This window comes from Nomia melanderi, chromosome 1, assembly GCF_051020985.1.
Source record: "Nomia melanderi isolate GNS246 chromosome 1, iyNomMela1, whole genome shotgun sequence".
Lineage (NCBI taxonomy): Eukaryota > Metazoa > Arthropoda > Insecta > Hymenoptera > Halictidae > Nomia > Nomia melanderi.
The window spans coordinates 20,785,066-20,805,909 of NC_134999.1; the positions used below are offsets into that span (position 1 = coordinate 20,785,066).

Here is a 20,844-nt window from a genome sequence, read left to right on the forward strand (position 1 = left end):
GTTGGAAAATCTTACGGGAACACTCTGCAGACTAAGTTCAGAGGTTTATACTGTGTAGTAGACGGGGTTAGAACGATACGAGGCGAAAAGTGAAATTTTGATCCGGTAAATGGCTCCCTAATGAAATTTTCAACGGTGTTTGAATGAAAGAACCACGCCGACTCGATTAGCCGATCGACCGTGGTGCGATCGTTGCTCCAGCGTTCAAATTATTCATTATTTCCCGTCTCGCGAAGAAACGGCGGCGCCGGAATTCGAAATTAGAGCCCCGGTGCCGAGGATAAATCGCGCACGTGCCTCCAGATTAGATCTGCCGGTCGAAAAATCTAGCGAATTCGATCGCGACGAACGAGTTCCGCTCGAAGAATTCCAGTGATTCACGACGGAAACGCGGACCGGCGACCGTTCGCCGCGTTATCGATTAAATAATGCGCGTATCTCGCCGCTGCACGATGATTTATTAATCCGATTTCCGGCCGCGATAAACACCTACGACCGAAGCCAGTCCGCGGTGCCCTAATAATCCTGGCTCGCCCGGAGAAAGCTGCGTTTTTCGCTCGGCGATTCGGTACTCGCGATCGGCTGATCTCGAGCGGAACGTTCGAGTAGGATTGAAATTTTCTGAAGCGGCGCTAGGAAACAGGGCGTCGATAGAAGCTTGTTTCTACCCTTAAGAACTTCGACAAGTTAAAACGAAGGTAACGATGCGTCGAAATTTTTCCAAAGTCTCCTGTTCTCTTCATTCGCTGGAAACACGTAGGATTCGCGATTTAATCTTCGCTAAGTTTCCACGTAACCCTCGTCCTGGGGAAATGTTTAGAGAAGAAAGAGTTGTACGAAGTGTTCGAGCACTCGAAAAGGAAACACGCGACGAGTGTGCAGAGTAGAAAATCCGAAACCGATTGAAAGAAAACTTCCACGCGGAATCGATCGAGCGGCGTCCCGAGCCGTTGACGCGGTATCGCGCTCGGCCCGTTCGCGGCCGTCCGTTTAATCGCGACGTTTATTTCGTGCCGGATTTCTATTAGGGTATAATGGCTTATCGATCCGTCATCGGATGTCGATAAGCGGATCGGTCCGCGATAGCGTTCGCTATCATCCGCGCGAAACGAAACGCGCGATCCGTTCGTTCGCACGGTTAATTAGAGCTCGTTCCTTTCGAAACGATCGCCGGTTTCCTTTCCCAGTCGAATTTCACGCGGAACATTGGCCGCTCCTTCCCAGGAATAAAAAGAAACGAAGGAAACGGAATATTCCGCGGTGGCGGGGGCGTTTATTTTCGCGGTATAAAAGAAACGGCCATTATTTCGGGCCGTTTCACGGGCCGGGCTGCGTTTTTCAGCGAGCCACGCGAATGCACAACCGCATCAGATTTCGCTCGGCCTCCTTTATAGTCGACAATGACTTCGCGGAACGCATTGTAGGTTTTCCCTCCGCTGTTCCTACGAGATGTTCCGGAATTATGGCGAATCAATACCGCCGGCGGAACGTTATTCGAACGCGAACGAATCGGAACGCGATCTCGCTCCGTTGCGTTCCCTTCTTATTAACCCGTTAACGTCATGCCACGCTGGATTGATAAAGATAGTACGAAATTAACTACCCTAACGCTAGGTTCACGTGCGTTCGTTGTACAGTCCGTTCCATTGTTTCTAGAAACGTTGGCATTCGCTTAGATCTGGGATTTCAATCGACTCGGTTTCTTCATTTGCATGCCACTAAATCAAGTTACTCGGTAATTTCCTCGAACAGCATTGCCACGTTCTCGATAATTGCGAAGAGAGGAATCAGAAATGGGTCGTTTCGATGCAGCTGGCAATTCCAGCGTTAATACTTGACGCGAATTTCGTGAATAGCTCGCGCACCGTGACAACTCGCGCGTTAATGGGTTAGATAAGGATCCGGAGCGTTGTTCCTCGGACGCGTCGGAGCGTTCGCTCGATCTGTTCGCGGCCGATGTACGCGATACAGGCGATGTCCGCGTTGCTTTCATTTACGATCGCTGTGTTCGATTGAAACGCGCGTCGCCGCGGCGAATGAGAGATGGACCGCATCTGGCGCGTGTTCCTCGCGCGACAAAGCCCCTCTGCGGCGCGTGTGCCGCGGTATGGTCCGATTTATGCGACGTCGCATCCTTCCATAAATATCCACCGACACGGGGACGGTTAGCGAGAGACGCCAACGCGGTCGCCTTAAATTTTCCGGGCCAGGCGCGAGGCGTTACCTTAAATTTCCCCGTTCCCGCCAACTTAGAGTGCCTTGCAGTTCCACATCGCGCCGCTTGTTTATCGGCCGTGCCAGCCGCTGATTAACCCCTTGTCCCACGATTTCTTTCGCAACTGCTCGATAAAACTGCCTCATCGTTGGTAACTGGTTTGGCTTTATAATGGAATGATAAGTAAACTGAACGTATCGTCGTGGAGATCGAGGTTCGTTCTTGTTAATACCAATTCTATTCGGAATGAAAAGACAAGTGTCAAATGATGTCGTTCATTCGAAAGGTTAACGATTGACGATAAGAAGGTAATATTTAATTTATACAGGATCGGGACAATGACACCTTGGCCAAACACTACAAACCAGCATTCAACTCTGCCCGTTCACAGTTTAATCCCGCTGTGGTGGACGCCGAACTAAATTCGATAAATTTGAATATCACCCACTTCGCGCAGGTCGATGTGAAGGGCCGTTGTAGGGTTATTAATATTTCACCCTTGGAGCGAACGGGGGCAACCGCGATGGACGTAATCGTTTATCATTTTGGGGAATTACCGGGAATAAAGGTGAAGAGCTTAATCGATGGAAAATCAAAATAGAAGTTGACTGTAGGACTCTCGAGCTCCGAGCGGGCGGTTCGTTAAATTCCTGCCTCTCCGGATTTATTTCCTTTCGCATTTCATTTCATATTCGACCCCTGCATCCGCGTAACAACCAATACTCCGCCGATACTCTCGCGAACCGTTCGGAACAGGATAAACCTGCCGAAACCTGCTCGACTACGGGAACACTCCGTCTTCTTCCCGATTTGCTCGGTTCCTTACGTCGTCCAATATCCCCGGAAGCCAGCGATCAGCCCCGACCAGCCGAACAACTCGAACGTTTCCGCATTTTTCATCCCCGGGTTCAACGAACCCCGAGCGCGGTTAATAACGCGCCGGGAAACCGATAGAACCCGGCGAAACAAACTTCGAAGCGCGTGAAACTTGCCGGGAACATCTGTAACGCGACCGGCGCAGCTACGGGCTTCCCCGAGCCGATTCGAAACTGCTGCACGAGGCTGGAGCAATAAACGAAACGAAACGAGACGAAACGAATCGAAGGGACACGGGTCTCGCGTCGGAAAAAGCGCAACGGGTGTAAGCGACGGCGATCGGCGGTGCATCGTCCTCGAGGATGCACCCTCGTGTGCACGAGTGGCTGGTGTCCGGCGCGTCCAATCGGCGCGCGTGACGGTCCTCGTAAATAGACGTCGGCGCTGCCACCGGTTGCCACTCCGCGGCCGAGAGCAGCTCGTGCGTGGACGTGCACACACGGGGTATCGGCGCACGCGTGCACTCGCGCACTCGCGCACTCGCGCTCGATTCCCGTGTCGGAGTCGGAGTCGGAGTCGGAGAGTCGCTTTATAGACACGCCGAGAGAAGATCGAGCCCTCCCCCTCGCCCTCGCGGCCGCCGCGCTCGCTCCTCGCCCGCCAAGTGGGGGTAGAGCTCTCCTCCGCGGGCTACCCTCGAGGAGGATATCAAACTCAGTCGCGAAGCGTACGTCGTCGCGCGTGTCTGTCTGCTGTGCGAGCTTCGCCAGCCCGTTCGAGTCGCGTGACTCTTCCCAGCTTCGTTGCGCTCGATTCACCGCGAGTCTCTTTCGGTTCGAGGTAGTCTCGTGGATCGCCGATAGAACAGGCCGCACTCGTTCGCGTCACGGACCGGACGAACATCGATCTCTCGTGGCCAGTGACTTGTTGAACGCGACGATATGAGGTGAATATTCGTGCCCGAGCAGGCCACCGGTGAGCCGGCCAGCGCTGATAACTCGTCGAGCTTTCCCCCGGATCTCGGTGATAACTCGAGTACCGCAGCCGCTCTTTCGAATAGACGTTCGCCCCGACGATGCACCGGTAAGTCGCAGACTCGTGCCGTCGCGACGCTGGTTGAACGTTGTTCGAGTGTTCAACGCGGCGCGGGCTCCTGGTAACCTTTCGCACTGCTATTTTTACGTTCCGCGGCCAGTCTATCGATCTAGGCGCGATTTATGGCGGCGAATTTAGACTTTGCGAGAAACGTTCAGCTGGGGAACGTTGGATTTCGTTTCGGTATGTTTGTTACGCTCCACGGTACGTCTCGGTGCGATTGCGACGAACGCGTGCCAGCGGAACTGGCACTCGAAGAGGCGAACCAGCCAACACCCGAGCGAGGCGACCGAAGCGTGCTCGCGTATCAGCGAATTTCCGAGTTTCTACGTGGATCCCCGCGGATTCCTCCCCTGTCCCGGAAGAGGAGATCGAGGAGCATCGGTGGACGGCTCCCGTGTGTGCCAGAATCAATAATTCGGACGGAGAGAGCCGGAGTCGGAGTAGTCGTGGTAGCGCGCGATATGTTCCGCCGGGCGTCGCGTCGCGCCGCGTCGGTGCGTCTCGCCGTTTCCGGCGATCGGGAACCGCGAATCGATGCCCGGCACACGCGTGCCTCTCGCCGCGACCCAAATCCCGGCGAATCGGCCGGCACTCGGGGCCAGAAATCGCGAATCGCGCGATCGATCGGCGCGCTCGCGCTCGGCGGCAGCCGCTGCTCCTTCCCTGGGGAGAGAGCCGACCGCGCGACGCGAGATGACGGCTGTTGGCTGCCTGTTGGCTGGCTGTGGCGGTTTGCGACCGGCCAACCCGTTGATACCGCGTGTGCCCGCCCGCGAAAGATAATTCGATTAGCGCGTTCACCGGCGAATCACCGCCCCTAGCGGTTGCAACGATTTCCTCGGCGGAACCGAGAACCTCAGTGAGAACCGACGAAACGGAACGCGCGTGGCGAGCTATCGATTCTCGTCGTTTTCGATGAACGGAGATAGAGATCGAATCCGGATTCATAGAATACAGGGATTATATAAAGGAACAAAGAGATTTGACCCGACCGAAAGAGGACCGAGGATCGAACGACATCGCATCGGTTTTAATGTTTCAAAAGAGACATTAAATTTCGCTCACTCGATGGATTATCTAGAGAACTGATACGCAAGTACACGCGACGCGTTGCGCCTCTCGAATTTAGGTGACACGCCAGTCAAAGCATTAAACTATCCTTTTGTCGGAGATAACGCGGTTTGCGGCGGCTCCGCGGTGAACGGTTTTGCTTCCCGATTGTTTGGAAACGAGATATCCGCGCTGGAAGTTCCGGCGGACCGCGAGCAACTCGATTATCGTTCGCCATGGTTCGCCCGATCTCGAGTTCGTTCCTCCTGGCGGATTCGTCCCGTTGATCCTCCCGTTTCTCGTTGTTTTCGCGGATCGTTTACCCCGTCGTCGTTGTTTATCCCGGTTTCCAGTTGCCTCCGCTTTGCGCCCTCCGATGTATAGCTCGCGGACGGGTCGAGGGTGAACGCGGAGCGCGGAATTTTCGAACAATAGACGGAATTTTATGCGTGAATCACGCGAAATGTTGCTGCCGGCGACGATGGCGTCGGTTCGGCCGGTTAATTTCCAACTATCGATCGCGAGCGACGTCGTCGAACACCGCGGAGGCGAATGTCGTCGAGTTGTAATCGAATTATCGCGAAGTTATCGGCAAATCGTGGCTCCTTCCTCTGGAAATCTTCGAAGGAACGTTTGTTGTTCGGTCGAGAAACAACCACCGAAAGTTTGCAACGAGAGGAAACGTTCCCGATTTTTCCCTGAACCGCGTGGCTGCTCCACGATCCAATTCCAAGCATCCAGGGCAGGAACCTTGACCTTGAACCGCCGAATTCATCGCCGCTCGTTTCCTCCTCTTCACAATTCCGGCGTTCTCGAGTTAGATCAATACGCTGTTCGGCTCGTTAAAGTAATTTGCCGGTCTCGCGTACGGTTTCCTTTCCCAGCGTTCCCGTACTTGTCCCGTTACGTAAACACTGGACCGCGCAGCCCTTAATAGTGCAAATTCGATTAACTTGCTAATCGGGCTCGGTTGACTCGAATACCCTCGTTCGAATCGAAACGAATCGCCCCGCTCGAACAGGTGAAACCAGCGATCGCCGAGAAATATGCGGTAGCTGCGTGAAACAGCGCGGTTTCCTTCTCTTCCAAGAAGAAACGTGTCGCGACCATTTTAATCCTTCCGCGAGATAAACTCGATCCAATATGTCGCGTGTCGATACGTTTCACAGGGCTTCGTGTTAAATATCAAACTTGATAATCTCTCTATATTTAAACTAGATTTACGGACGTCTATTGTACACTTTATTCCGTCGTTCCTAGAAAATTACATGTTCATTCGGGAATGAATGTGTCAAGAACAGAGAATTATACCGCGAAATCGCGCAATTGCATCGATCAAAATCGACAGGTTCCGTAAGTCCAGTGTTAAATCAAGCGATTGAAGGTTACCTCGCCAGTGTAAAGGGTTAATATTCCGCGCTTTGCGCAGCATGTCGCGCCGCGACTTGTCTTCCGCGCAATCTTATCGTCCACACCCTCCCCCTTCCCCGGAACTTTATGAAACTCGGCCTACGGATGCTGCGCCAGCAGGGCTCGCCGCCAGCGTTGCGCTTTGACAAAAAGATTATTTAAACCACCTGAGGATCGTTAATCTTTCGGTTTTGACGCGGGATATCCGAGTAACTGGCAGGCAACAACAGAGTTTCGAGCTTATATTCGCCGCCTCGTATCGACTGCCCCAGAAAAATGCAAAGAAAGTATGAAGTTCGTTGAATTTCTTCGCAGCGAATGGTCAACGTCGAAGTCGTTGCATTTCTGGCTAGTCTGCGATCGACGAGCAGCCAACGGGAAGATTGTTACAGTTTCTTAGGACTCTAGCTATTCCGAAAGTCCATTATTTCGTGTGACAACACCGGCAACTTTCGCGGTCCATCGATTCGTTCCACGACTCTCCAATGTTTTTCGACCGTTCGAGAAATCGCGGGGATAATCGGTTCCCACGAAGCGAGACACTTTCGGTCAGGTTTTTTCCGCGCCGCGATCCCCGCGGAGCGTTCCAGCGGTCGCCGGTCGTTTCGTGTCGCCGCGATTCGCTTTCGTGCTCTCCGGAGAGATCGCCGCTCCGTCCCATCGACGCTCTCCGGCGCTCGCGTGCGCCGATTACAAGCGAATCCGCGTAATCGTCGTTGTTTCACGCGTTCCTCGCGCGCATCGGGTCCGATCGGTGGTTCGGCCGGCGGACCGCAGAACAGACTGGACCAGATGTCGGCTAAATCCGTACCATTCGGCGACTTTGGCCGCGGCGCAGCTCGTTTCCTTCGTGGACTTCGCCTTAGACCGGCGAGCGGAATTTTCGGGCGTAGTCCGTTGAACGCGAGTCTGCGTATATTAACGCCAGACCTTCTTCTTCTTCGATCATCGAGCAGTCAACGGATCCTTATCGGAGAAACGAAGGTATTTCTCTCGACAACGCGTCGTCTTTGACCTCTTCCGTTTCTTTCCACTTTTCCTTTGATTCCCCTCGCGAGCAAGTTACAGAATCGTTCCTGTCGAATCGTTGTATATCGTTTGCTACGACTTCCGTGTTTCACAGAAGCTCTGGCTCTCAGTCGAAACGTTTTCCCGTCGAAAAGGTTGCTACCGACTCACGCGTTAAGAATAATTCAAAGGCTTTTCGTTGGCAACATTTGGCATGGCATCGCGCGCAGCGCAAAAACGCTTCGGAACGAAGTGCTAAGAGGATTTTATAGTCTCGCGGACAGTCGAAGCATTCCTTGAACGTTATTTTGTTGGCAATTGCTCGTCGTCGGCACCTTAATCGTAAACGGTGTCCGCGGAATCTCGTTTCTCGCAGGAACGCGTAAACACGCGAGATCGATCATTCGCGGCGCAAATGGAAACGGCGTTGCACGCGTGCACCGTGTTTCCCACGCGAATGAAACGTCGCAACAGGTACACGCGGAGAAGCTCGCTCCCGGTCGCGCGCGGCGCCGACGAGAGAAAAGTGGCGCCCCAAAAATATCGACGGCGGTTCAAGGGTTATATAAACCGGCCGAGAAAAGACGCGTCTCTTCTCGCGGAGCGAGGACGTTCAACGCTGGCCAGACGTAAAGTCTAAGTTCCAAGTTTAGCCAGATGACGCGGGTCCGTTTCGGCCCGCTATGTCCGTTTCTATAATACTAAACATAGCGTGGCGAGCGATGCTCGCTTTAGGAAAACCACGGAATCCGATGGTGTTATTCTCGGTGCGCTGTGAGATGCCCGTCGTTCGATCCGCGACGTCGACGAACCGTGAACACGTCGCCCGAAAAATCGACCAAAGCCTTTCCCCCGATCGCCGACAACCGTCCTCGTAAATTCCCGCCGTTATTTGCCTAGGCGGATTAGACCGATCACTCGGACGCAAAGTACAATTGTCCCGTTACCGTTCGAGACGAGATACTTCCCCGATTCCCCTTGAACGCGTAAATCTCGCGGACGTCTTGATCCCAGCGGGCTCGGCCGCGCGATCGATCGCGTCGCTTCGGATTGACAAATTCGAGCTGCGGAAATTTCGATGAACATCCAGCTGCGGAACGAGCTGAATGCCTCTTAGGATCCCGTGGATCGATGGGAACTCGAAACGAGTCATCTTTCAATTATTTCTTCACGATTCTTGAAAACATGGACGCTCCTCTAAGCAATCGCTATAGAAATTCATCGCTACGCGAACCGAGCGTCGATTGAAACGCGAATAGACACCCTCGGAGTTTCCACGGAAAAATGTCGAAAAGCCAATTTCACCGCTCGCCAGTTGCAGCGTCAAAGAAGCGGGGGCAGCTGGGATTCCCGAAACCGGTGCACCGTTCGATCGCGAGTCTCGCTGGCCTCGTGACCAGCGGCTGCGAGTTAGGCAAAGGGGCGCAGCGTCGCAGAGGGATTCCACGGGGAATACTGTTCGCGATGTAACGAGCGGTGTTCGCACGCGCAACGAATCTGTCAGCGTTTATGGCAGCACTCGGCCATTAATCAACCGGAGAATCCTGGCAAGAGAATCCCGCCAAGAACAACGCGACCATTAAGTTTCATGTTCCGCCACCTTCGCGCCGGGACAATAAAACCGTCGGATTGGCGCGGTAAGCTCGTTCGCGGTTGATTGAATCATTGCGGGGCATCTGGGTGTTCGGGATGACGCCGGAAATAAACGACGGCGCTGCTCGAGTGAATTCTCAGCGAGCGTCGCGGCGGGTTCATTTCGCTCCAGCTCGATCGCCGAGCTAGGACGCACGCCGACGCTCTTCGGGGCTAGGTCAGGGAACCGGTTTGACATTGAGCGGTCCCGACTCGGTTCCGGAGTGGCGGGGACTTTCGCTAGTTTAGACGTTTCAGTCGTGACCCGGGGATGATTCACGAAACGGGAGCATTAAGGTTTCATTGGGCAGTCGTCGGAGATCGTTCGAGTCCTAGTTCCGCTAGAGTCGACGGTCTCGCGTACTTCATTAGCGCCTGGCATTCTCGCTTACAACGATTCTTAATTTACATATTAACGCATTGTCCGCCGGCTGAATTTCAGCCACTAAAAGCGCGAGCGTCGGTGATTGATACATTTTTAATCACCGATCAAACCGAACTTTCTATCTTACGAAAAAGAATAAGGGAGCCGATTTTGTAATTTTACTTTGGATTTATGTCATAGATATCTAGAATGTTACATTAACGTAGGATTAGCAATGTGTTAATTTCCATCGGTGCGCAGGATTCGCAGTCAATTCTCCAAGTAGTGATAAAAGAAACATAAACGAAGCTCACCGATCGCTCGATTCGATTCCCAGTCGAGCCCATCGCTGGGTACCAGCTAGTCTGGTCGATGCAGATCGCGAACCCAGCCAGACAAAAGGAACACGAAGGCCCTCGAGTTGTGTGGTCGCGGGCTGCGGTCGGTGGAGGACGGAGAGAGTCGAAGCCCCGGGACCGAAAGCTGTGCGCGCAAGGAGCTCTCCCCGGACCGCCGACTGTTATCACCGGCGAACGCTGGGAAAACAAAGTCGGTGCGCGGGGCAGAGCGGGAAAGAGCGAAACTCTTCGGCTGCGTAGCTTTCTCATTATCGCGATTGTTCCGCGATGGATACCGGTCGACAATGAGCGACACAGTTTTTCGTCGTCGAAGAAAGAACGCGCCTCGCGTCTCTGTCTCCCCTCTCTCTCTTTTCAAACCCGTTTCGAGTTGCTACATTTTCCATTGTACCGGAACGTAGCTAAAGCAGCGCCACAAAAGCGTCAATAGTAGGTCATCGGCTGCTTGGTACACGCGCTTATTTACTTCCTCTTTGTGTCCCTCTCTCTCCCTCTCTCTCTCCCCCTCTCCGTCTGTCCCTCTTCCCCCGCGCGCGGCCCGCGGCGCTCTCGCTCTGTCCCTGAATTTCGGTTGGAAAACGTCCGCGTGCAGGCGCACCGATTGAAACCGCGGGCACAACGAAGGAACAACAGAGGAGGAGGGAGCAATTAATCGCGCGCCCCTCTGCCGCGTATCGATCGCGGCAAAGTTCGACGATAAACGAATCACGGTGTCTGTGTCGCCGCGCGAGGATCCACGCCGCGATCCTTCCGGCCGAGGAACCGCCTGGCAAGCTAATCTCGCCGCCCGGAAGCGTCGCGCAGCGTTTGAGGACGCGTCGGCGGAACGGCGCGGTGATTAACGCTGAATTCTCGAACGTGTGCTGCGTCGTTTAGAGAATTCGATAATGCTGGCACCTCCTGGAAACAGGGAAAATGGAAACAGGTTGCTCGATGTTGACACTGCGCGAAGACAGGTGAACTAGCGTGCGCAGAGGGAAAAATGGTTGCAGCCCTATGGAAAATCTAGAAGAAAAGGCCTGCTGTTGAGCGCGAGACTCGAGACGTTTCTCCTTAACTCAGACTTGCCGATTTGTCGCTTTCGTGAACGAAGTTTAAAACAGCCGCCCAGCGTTTTAGAAGATCGATACATTGAATATATAGTGTAACGTTTGATAATCTCTAACACTAGAACGTACCAGTTAAAATTCGATCGGTTTCGATTGTTTTGTTTCACAATTATTGATATTTTAAACGCATTGAATATTCGAAATGATCTTGAAAATAAATAGCTTTGACTTGAATACTCTAATGAATGTCTGAAGAAACCGAAAATAATCCATTGTTAGAATCTTTATAGGGATTACATATCAGTCGTATTAAATCCTCGTTAGTTCTAGTGCTAATCACGCTTGCCTTTCATCGCGCTCCAGCCTATAGTAACGGAAAACATTGGAATGTTCAAAAAATTTCAAACGATTGCAAATTTCGTTTGCACGGTGAAATTTCCGCGAGTTACTCGTATCGCGAATCGGCTCGTCAGGCCGGCGTCGCCATCTTTCCTCGCGATGACCCTCTCGTTCTCGCCAACAACAACATTTTCACGCGGCCTTCCTCCGTCACGGATGAACTGTTACATCACGGCCTAGAGAATTCGCCGGGATTCCAGCGGAGACAGGTCAGGGAAGCATAATTTAGTCGCGGGCATAAAAGTGCGGCGCGTGTTCCGCGCGTTCTCGTTTCCTCGACGGCAACGGAGCCGAACCAGTCGGAGCAAGGTTGTAATTGCGAATCGGCTGTCCCGGAAACTGGTCCGTCAGGGAAATGCAAATTTTAGGGAGCGTTGTTCGCCAGCGCCGCGTACCATCGACCGAGTTCGCGTGGAGAATCGAAGCGCGTTCGATAAACCGCTCGAAGAGAGCAACGGAGTTCGAAGGAGAACCTTCCAGCTACCGTTTCGCCGGGAAATCTGATTACGCCGCAGTCTCGCCGACGAATTCGTCGGGTTGACCCCTCGGTTTTCCGTCGATCGACCTGGGAATTTGAAAATCGACGAGTCGGCCTGGTAATCTATAGATTTATCCGTGGTTCCGGCTGGAACCTTGGAATCTTCATATCTAGAACTTTCCCAATATCAATTGCAAACCTGTTGACGATTTATAGGTCCACCTACAGTCCAGAAAAGAAAAATTGAGAAACTTAATGCCTCGTCTTCTGAAATGATTATACATATTCGAAAGCTATAAAAGGGGCTTTCGGAACAAACGAAGAAACGTGTAAATCCTTGAATAATTAAACATTATTCACTCCATTAAAATGAAAAATCAGGAAACATCGAATAATCGACTTAACCACGTTGGCTTCTGAACGATTCGAATAACAGTTAATCGCAGCAGAAACATTGAGATTGTTAAAATGTAGATCACCCATCGTTCGAACGCGAACATTTCCACCCTTTCTTTCGCGAGCGATGAAAAGCTCTGTTTCGCCGTGCAGGTTTCGTTCGTCGAATCAAAATCGTCGATCGACGCGAAGGGGAGCTGCGATGGGAGTACGGCGAAGGGTCGGGGGAAGGTAGAAACAAAACGATGGTATCGATTAACGCGGGAACAACGGCCGAAAAGGCGGCCCGAATACGCGCTCGCAGATTAAAACCATAGAAGAGGAAAAAAGGGACGGGAGGGGCCCGCGAAGAAAAAGAGCTCGGTGGATGCAAGGTGCGCGCGAGGAAAATTATGTCGCGGAAATGTCGAGAATCTCTTGCTCTCTCTCTCTCTCTTCTCTTTTTTTTCCGTCTTCCGCTCCCTTCCCGTCGGTGAACCTGGAAAACAGTCTCGTCTCGGGAAAGAGCTTGAGAGGACCCGCCGAGACACAACGACGCCGGCGGACGACGAGAGACAAGATGAAAGGGACGAAACGGTCTCGTGACGCAATCACCGGCGTAACTCGTTCGACCAAAAACTTCCTTCGCCGCGGAAATCTCGTTCTCGCTTCCTTCTTTTCGCGCGGCCGACGCTCGTCCTCTTCGCTGTGCAATATGTAACGTAGACCGCATGGATCGAGGAAAGACGCCAGCGTTCCCCGAAATCGACTTATTTGCAATTCTGTGGTTACTCGGGGAAAAGTCGCGGCAAGTTGCGCGAATAATAATATATGTCTTCCCGTGCACCATTGCACGAAGGTAATTCAATTAAGAGCTGATCTGTTAGGATATTTCAACCTATGTATACAGTTCTCTCTAATTTCTCTTCTTTCGTAAACTACCTTCGAGAAAGTGATTCAATTCTTGTATATCGCACCGCGTATATCTTCCCTGAAGAATATTTCACAAGAAATATCAGTCCTCGGCACGAAGAGCTCGGAAAACGCCGCGATAAAAAGTAAGGAACACCGAAAACTCGAACGTCGGATGCACAGTGCACCGGCAGTGGTATAGGTCAGCAGCGAGTCAGCCAGAACCATAGCTCGTCTGGAATACGATAACGTTGGAACTCGATACAAGACCATAATTAGTGCATTCCCCGCGCGCCAAATCGAATCGAACTATTCCCCGGTATCATCCGCAACTCACCGTCGACCCATTCCGAAAGAATTCCTCGAAAAATACTCTCGATCCTGGCTCGTCCTGATACCTCGATCCACCAGCCGTCCTTTATCGCGTCCCTCTGCAACGAATTCATCTCTCGCGGGTGCAACGTCGCGGAAAACGACGGGACTACTAGACCGTGGGTCTCTGTGCAAGTTCAAATTTCCCAGAATATATTTCGGAAATTAAAAGCTGAGCGGAGGACGGTTGTTTGCGACTAATATTGTAAAAAGCACCGCGCTTCGGACGTTTCCCGTGCACTCTCTCGCATCGCGTCCGTTCGGTGCAATTTTGCGCTCGCAGATTTCCCATAAACGCATAAGAATCCGCGGTCTGGAGACGATTCCCGCTCGCTTCGCGTGTTCCAGGCAGCTCCGCTCTCTCCATCCCTGTTTTCCCGTTGCCGCGCGGCTGCACCCTCTCGAAGGCAGCGGGCGACGCGCGCGGCGTGCAACGCCGCCCCTTTGTCGGCGAAGAATGAAAAAGTCTGGCGTGTATTGCTCCGCTGAGCGGTCCGCGGCTGCACAAGGTGCATTAAAAGATTTTCATCGGGGACTCGTCGCGCGGCTCGCGTTCGACGCCGTCGAAACGGAACGGAACGGAAGAGACACCGCGCGGAATCCCTCGTCCCGCGGTCTCCCGCGACCGCAGCCAAAGTAATTACGTTCTATTTTCTCGTGCCGGGATTGGTCCGCGCCGACGGACCACCTTCGTCGAGGATACACAATTCCACCAACGACTTCTCGGTCACCGATCGACGCCTGAGACGCTGGTTCCGCCGGATTCGTCCCTTCGCGCGCGAATGCCGACGTAATGGCGGCTCGGGGCGCCGACGCCTGGCACCGGACCGCACCGTGCGCACTTTGAAAGATCGAAAGAATCTTTAGCTCGTGCGTGTGTAAGGCAAACAGGGGTTTCGTAAACTTGCAAATACTCGAACGTTTGTTACAAATACAAATTCGACGTGCGCGTGAAGAAAATTATCCGAGTAACGAGAAAACGACGCGCGTTCTTTTCTATATTAAATCATTCGATAAGCGATGCTTTTATGCTAAATTCACCATCGTTTCCCATTTTTCAATGCATCTTTCGAAAGAGTTCTGTTTTCTAGTAAAAACTTCACAACAATCGAGATTGAGCGATGATTAGGACTTGTATGAATTCTATACACTCGGCGTGTTACGACTAATTATTTAATTCACAGTTCATGCCGATAGCACTTCTCTCTGCTGTGAGGGAATAATTTTCTCGAGACAATCGACGCGTGAAAAACCGTTGGTCCGCGAAGGGCCAAACCCGAGTATCTTCTCGGTTCACCGAGTGGCGCGACGGTACAGCCGTGACATTAAATATTTGGCGTGCGTTCAAATTTCTGGATCTAATTGGCCGAGATCCGAGCGCGCGTGAGACCTTGCGACATTCTCTTTCGCGCGTTACTCTTCGCGAAAAGACGTTCCCGATAAATTACCGCCTGCCGCGGGGGCACACGCGCGAACTTCGCTCGTTTCTTCGTTGGAAAACTTGGCTTTCAAGGCTGTTCGGTATTGGCAACAGAAGTTACGCACTGCGGTGGATCCTGGAGGACCCTAAGAGAGCCGGCGTTCGCTGGAGAAGCGAAGAACGGCGGGCGTAAATCAATTTCCCAGGGAAAAACTTGTTGCGAGCGCGGAGTCGCGCTGTATTTTTCAAGCGCGCGATTCGTGGCGGGTGACGCGAGACGGTCGTTCTCGTTCCCCGCGGGAGCACGCTCCGGGGAAAATTTGTTTCGGCCCTTTTTCCTCCTCCGGCGCTTTTTTTCCACGCTTCTGTCTCCTTTTTGCTTTTTCGGAAAAGAGGAAGAACTCGTTGACACAATTCCCAGTCTCGACGTGCACGAAATTAAGTGGCACGCGAAAGCATTCCGCCGCGCGCCGCTTGGATGTCGGGGTCAAGAGGTTAAAGCTCGGCGCATCGCGCGTTGCGTCGGGCCGAAGCGAGCCGCGTCCCTCCGCCATTGTTGAAACGATCGAGCCGACGCACAGTGCGGCCGCCTGTTGACGGAACTCGAAAATTCGATTATTCGTGTAACGAACATTGAAGGTTGCCAATGTGCTGCTAAATACTCTCTGCTGTACACTATGATTTTCATATCAAAAGTAACAATTTTCTGCGAATCAGTTCCGTTTCTCTGTTTCTATAATTTTGATTTTGTCCGGAGAACGTCGAGCTTCTTTGTAATTTCATTGGTTCGCCTGACGATTAATGGATGCGATGAGAACGTAACTTAACCCTTAGCACTCCAGGTTGTTTTGTAATCTATCGGCAACTGCAACGAATTTTTATAGTATTCCTAGCGAAAATTAGAAATGCTATAACATTTCTTCGATCTTTTATTTTCCTTGTTAGCACAGAATTTGGATGCGTGGAAAACGGAATAATTTTAGGGTAGTTTCAAGATTAACTGGTGCAATATTGGAGCCTACAGAGTTCAAAGGGTTAAAGTCGAATGTACACGCAAAGAGTTCGCAATTCGTAATTGCGGTTATCCAAGCAGTCGGAGAACAAGCGAAGCTCCGATCGTCGCTCGAAGCGTTCGTCAACCTCTTCTCGTTTGCTCGTCAGAGAAGCCCGTAGAGGCTCGAGGACGTCGTAAATTAGCCGCGAGGACCGTTCCTGTTGACGTTCGTTCGTTTCTCGCCGAACCGTTAATTTCACGCTAGTTTCCTTTAATATAGTATGCCGATATATTTCACTCGAGTCTCTTAGCTTTATGCTCGCGTTAAGGCGGACAATCTCTTCGAGACTTGTCCCCTTTCGCTAAATAGGACCGTCAACGTCGCTGTCTAATTATCCCCGAGACGCGTCCGGATCGATCCACGTTCAGGAACCCCAAGGGACCAGCGCGATCGAATCGCGATCGACGTCCCATCGAACCGTGTCTGCCGCTGCTCCAGCGATCTGACGCGATTAGACTCGAATATGTAATTAATGGGCTTGTCCCCGGAGCGTTGAGACGGGTATCAGCGATCTCGACGGGGATCCTAACGTCTTGCGCGGTGTTAGACGCTTTTGGGCCATCTTCGGGTATTTGGTCCCCTTCACGCTGGAACATCCGTCGTTTGCTTCGTTTCTTTTGAACGTAGCTTTATCGTGTTTTATTAATGATGAAGTATATATTAGAAAAAAGGCAAATTACACGTTACACATTGTATCGACCAGAAGCCATGCCAAGGAACGCGTCTATAACAACTGAACAACGAAACAAAAAAGAAATGCGTCCCAGAGGAATTACTTTGGAGGAGTTTCCCGAGTTACTGTTTTACTTCAACAATTAATACTAATTCTACCGAAGGTGTCAAAACACACCTTCTGATGCTGTAACTCAAAATTGTCTTCTCAGTTTAACCCTTTGAACTCTGTAGGCTCCGATATCGCACCAGTTATAATATTAAATATTTCAATGAATCTTAAAGAAACTACCGTCAATTACTAGATTTCTCACACTTCAAAATTTTGCACTAAGAAGAAAAATAAAAGGTCTGAGAAATGTTATAGCACTTCTCATTTTCGCTAGGGATACTATAAAAATTAGTTGCAGTTGCTGATAGATTACAAAACCATCTGGAGTGTTAAGGGTTCATCGTGTTTTCTCAATTGAATTTTCGACGTTTCCTATAGATCATTTTACAATCGTTACTGGAAAAGTCGAAAAGTTCATTCGGAATGTACGACTAAACTTGGAAAACAATTTTAAGTAAAAATTTCAAGCGTTCTCTAACACCCTCGGTAGAAACAGTGTTAATCACACGTAGCGCCGACAATAGAACTAGCTTCTAAATCAATTTACTTTCAACTTTCGCAAACTACAACCTACCACAGTCCTCTCTCGCCGCAGTTCCACGAAATTTTAATTAACGCAAAAGAAATTACTTTGATTGTCGCGGGAAGAATTGCACCTACAGTTCCAGCAGTCGCGAAATAAAAGATTCCGACTGGCAGTTCCAGCGTTGAGCGGCCGGCGTTCCGCGCGTTCCTTTTTCCCCGAGCCCGATTAAATTAGCGAACGGTGAAGTATCGCAGCTCCGCCGAGTGAAATCGCAAGGCACGGGATTAATCGGTCCACAGATTGGCGCCCGGACCGTTTCACCGTGAAGAACGATCGCGCCGTGTCGCGGCCGATCGCGAGCGAGTCGCGGCGGTGTTAATTAGCCGGAGAACGATAATGCGTGCCGGACAAATGTTTTCGCGTTCGAACAAATAATCACGGATAATGGCCGGCCTCGCTCGACCGGTGATAATTACGTTATTAATTATTATTATCGAATATCGCGGCGCGCGCGCAATCGTCCGTTGGAAATTTCCGCTTCTCGCCCTGCTCCTCGGCCCTTCTTCGCTTCGCTTCCGAACGGTGTTCATTGGCGGAACGCTTCCGATCCCGCGCACGGGATTTTTAACACCTGCGACGCTCGACATTTCGCGCGCTGGCTAAGATTAAATTACTTTCGCGTATTTTTTTATTTCGCGTCGTAACGCGTGCTGTGACGCGAGGTCGACGAGGCGTTTCTCTTGAATTTTATTTTCATTTTATAAAGATAAATAGTGAAATAGTAGCAGAAATATTCGTCGCTCTTGGTCCGAAACGAAAACTTTTTCACTATTACCGATATTTTAACTTTAACCCCTTGTCCTATGATCTATTTCTCAACTGTGATACAATTACTTCGGAATTAATAATTCAGTGAAAAACGAGAGAGATTCTGTGCATATTCTAAGTCTACGTTTGCCCTGCAATGTAACAATTGATTACAGAAGAATGATATCGAATTATATTTCGGAATAATTGAGTAACACTTAATTTATTTAAAATCTTCACCAAGAGTTTCACGCGTTATTCCAAGGCGAGGGGTTAAAGAGAATCTACGAGTAACAGAAAATTTCATCGCGTGGCTCGCAAACTTCTGACAGTAAAATTAGTCGTACGAGGTTGCTCGCGAAGAGGATCACTCGGCAGCGAGTTAAACGGTCCGCGCGAGACCCGGAATTCCTACGACCCTGTACGAAGCGTCCGGGGCAATTATCCGGCGTGTCGTCGCGGGGAAAATCGGTGGGAAAGGGCGTGCAACGCGAAATATCGAACGGCGGAGAGTGGCCACTCGGTCGTCCATAAAAGTCGACGGCGGCGGCGGCGGCGTTCGATCTCGCCAGAATCGCCGATAACGTTCTTAGCCTCGACATAAACGCCATGTCAATTACCGGCAAGCCTAGCCGGATAATATATCCGACAAAAGTCGGCCGGGACGTTATTCCGTTCCCGACATTCATCCGACGTGCCGCGCAGCGCGGCCGAACGGCCGTTTTCTGGACGGAACTCGGTAACTTAACACTAGAACTACCGAGCATTTAATACGATTGATATGTAATCTCTATAAAGATTGTAACAATAGATTATTCTCAGTTTTTTTAGACACTCATTATAGTACTCGAATGAGACTATTTATTTTCAAGATCATTTCGAGATCATTGAATGCTTTTAAGATAATAATTGCGAAATAAAATGGTCAAAACCAGTCATTTTATAGGAGATGTAGAGCATTTAATACGATTTATATGTAATCTCTATAAAAATTGTAACAATAGATTATTTTCAGTTTCTTTGGATATTCACCATAGTACTCAAGTGAAACTATTTATTTTCAAGATCATTTCGATCATTGAATGCTTTTAAGATATTAATAATTGCGAAACAAGAAGATCAAAACCAGTCATTTTATAGGAGATGTAGAGCATTTAATACGATTGATATGTAATCTCTATAAAAATTGTAACAATAGATTATTTTCAGTTTCTTTGTATATTCACCATAGTACTCAAGTGAAACTATTTATTTCCAAAATCACTTCAAATATTCAATGCTTCTAAGGTATTAACAACTGCGAAACAAATAAATCGAAACCAGTTATTTTGACTTTTACGATAGTTCTAGTGTTAAAAAGTATGAGTGCTAGAAAAAATGAGGAAAGTTGCGAGGTATAGAGTTATGGTGGTTATAGTTTTGTTACATCATGGGGATATTACGAAGTTTTCCCAATAACAATGGAAGCTTTGCGTTTCGATTCCAACGGTATAGAAACGGAATTTATTTGCATAGAATTTCTGTTTTCCAAATGAACGAATGTTTTTTTAAAGAAACTGATTATCAACACATTGGCAATCTTGAATTTTCACTACGCGAGTAATAGAATTTTCGAGTTTCGTCCATAAGCGGCCACGCTGTGCGCCGTAACGATTTTACTTTGATCGTTTACCTGCAATACCTGTCGGCTACCCTCAAGCTGTTGACTAAAGATCGCGATCTTCGCTGTCTTTTTCTCTCGCCTGTTTTTTCGTTGCTTTGTTAACCACACGACGAACACCTGGACACTTTCTATGAAGTCTACACTTTCCACAGGCTGCTATGGAAGTGTTAGACTCACACGAGTACCGAGATCGTCAGAAATAGGTTGATCGAGGTGCTGCGTTTATTCTACACTTTACTCATTCCAGAAAACCGCGTGTTTATATAAATCGCGAGAACTGCGACTTGAAAGTTAGCGTTACAACTTGTATTGAGACTGCTACTGAATGTTTAAAAAATTCTAGTATCTAATCTATCTATAGTAAACCTAGTATTAGAATTGTCTTGATTCAGATTTCCCCAATGATTTATCAGCGATCGTCCCGGTAATATTTTCCGTCGCACAGCTCACTTTGAAGTAGCAAGCGAGGAACAGCGGAGGAGTACCATCGGGCAGCCCACGACGCAACTATACGACTCCGGGACTTAAGAAAAATTATAGTCGTCTCGCTTCCATTCCCCGGCCTCCCTTTTCCGCCGCTTAATCGTTGCCCGGCTCGGCTGCGAGGGGAGACACGACGGACACGGCTGTCTGCGAAGACGCGTGAGCGGTCCGTGGTACGCGAACCGTGTCCAACGAGAGACCGAGCCCATTCTGGTTCGCCCACGTGCTCTTTTCGTTCGATTTTTTCGCGACGATAACAACGAACTCGCGCCGCGGGACACGAGCCAAGAACTTTATTAACGGCAATTATAATCCGTCTTTAACCACTTGGCCTGGAACGACGCCTCTCGCACGCGATTCCTTCGAGGAAACATCCTCCAACGTGTCTTCCCGATTCTGCGCACTGCAACCGCAGAATCGCGTATTATTTTATCAAAGATCATTAACCAAGCGTTGCAACATTGAGTACGCGCGGCTCGCAGCTATAGGAATTCCTGTTTAACTACGTACCAGTCAAAATGGCTGGTTTCGATTTTTTTTTAGAAATTATTGATATCTTCGAAGCATTG

The 20,844-nt window shown here is 50.3% G+C and overlaps 1 protein-coding gene across 9 annotated transcripts in view; it reads left to right on the plus strand.

Moving 5' to 3' along the window:
• The window catches only part of LOC116426755 (RNA-binding protein Musashi homolog 2), a 188,148-nt gene that overhangs the window by 39,565 nt on the left and 127,739 nt on the right, over positions 1 to 20,844 (plus strand). For 2 of the 9 annotated variants that reach the window (XM_076371448.1, XM_076371427.1), the window contains exon 1: positions 3,615 to 4,114. The exons of 6 other annotated variants lie outside the window; for them this stretch is intronic. The gene's annotated coding sequence lies outside the window, so the exon portion shown is untranslated. Of the gene's footprint in view, positions 1 to 3,614; positions 4,115 to 20,844 lie in introns of those variants that run through there. One more of the 9 variants, XM_076371437.1, reaches the window with a different exon arrangement.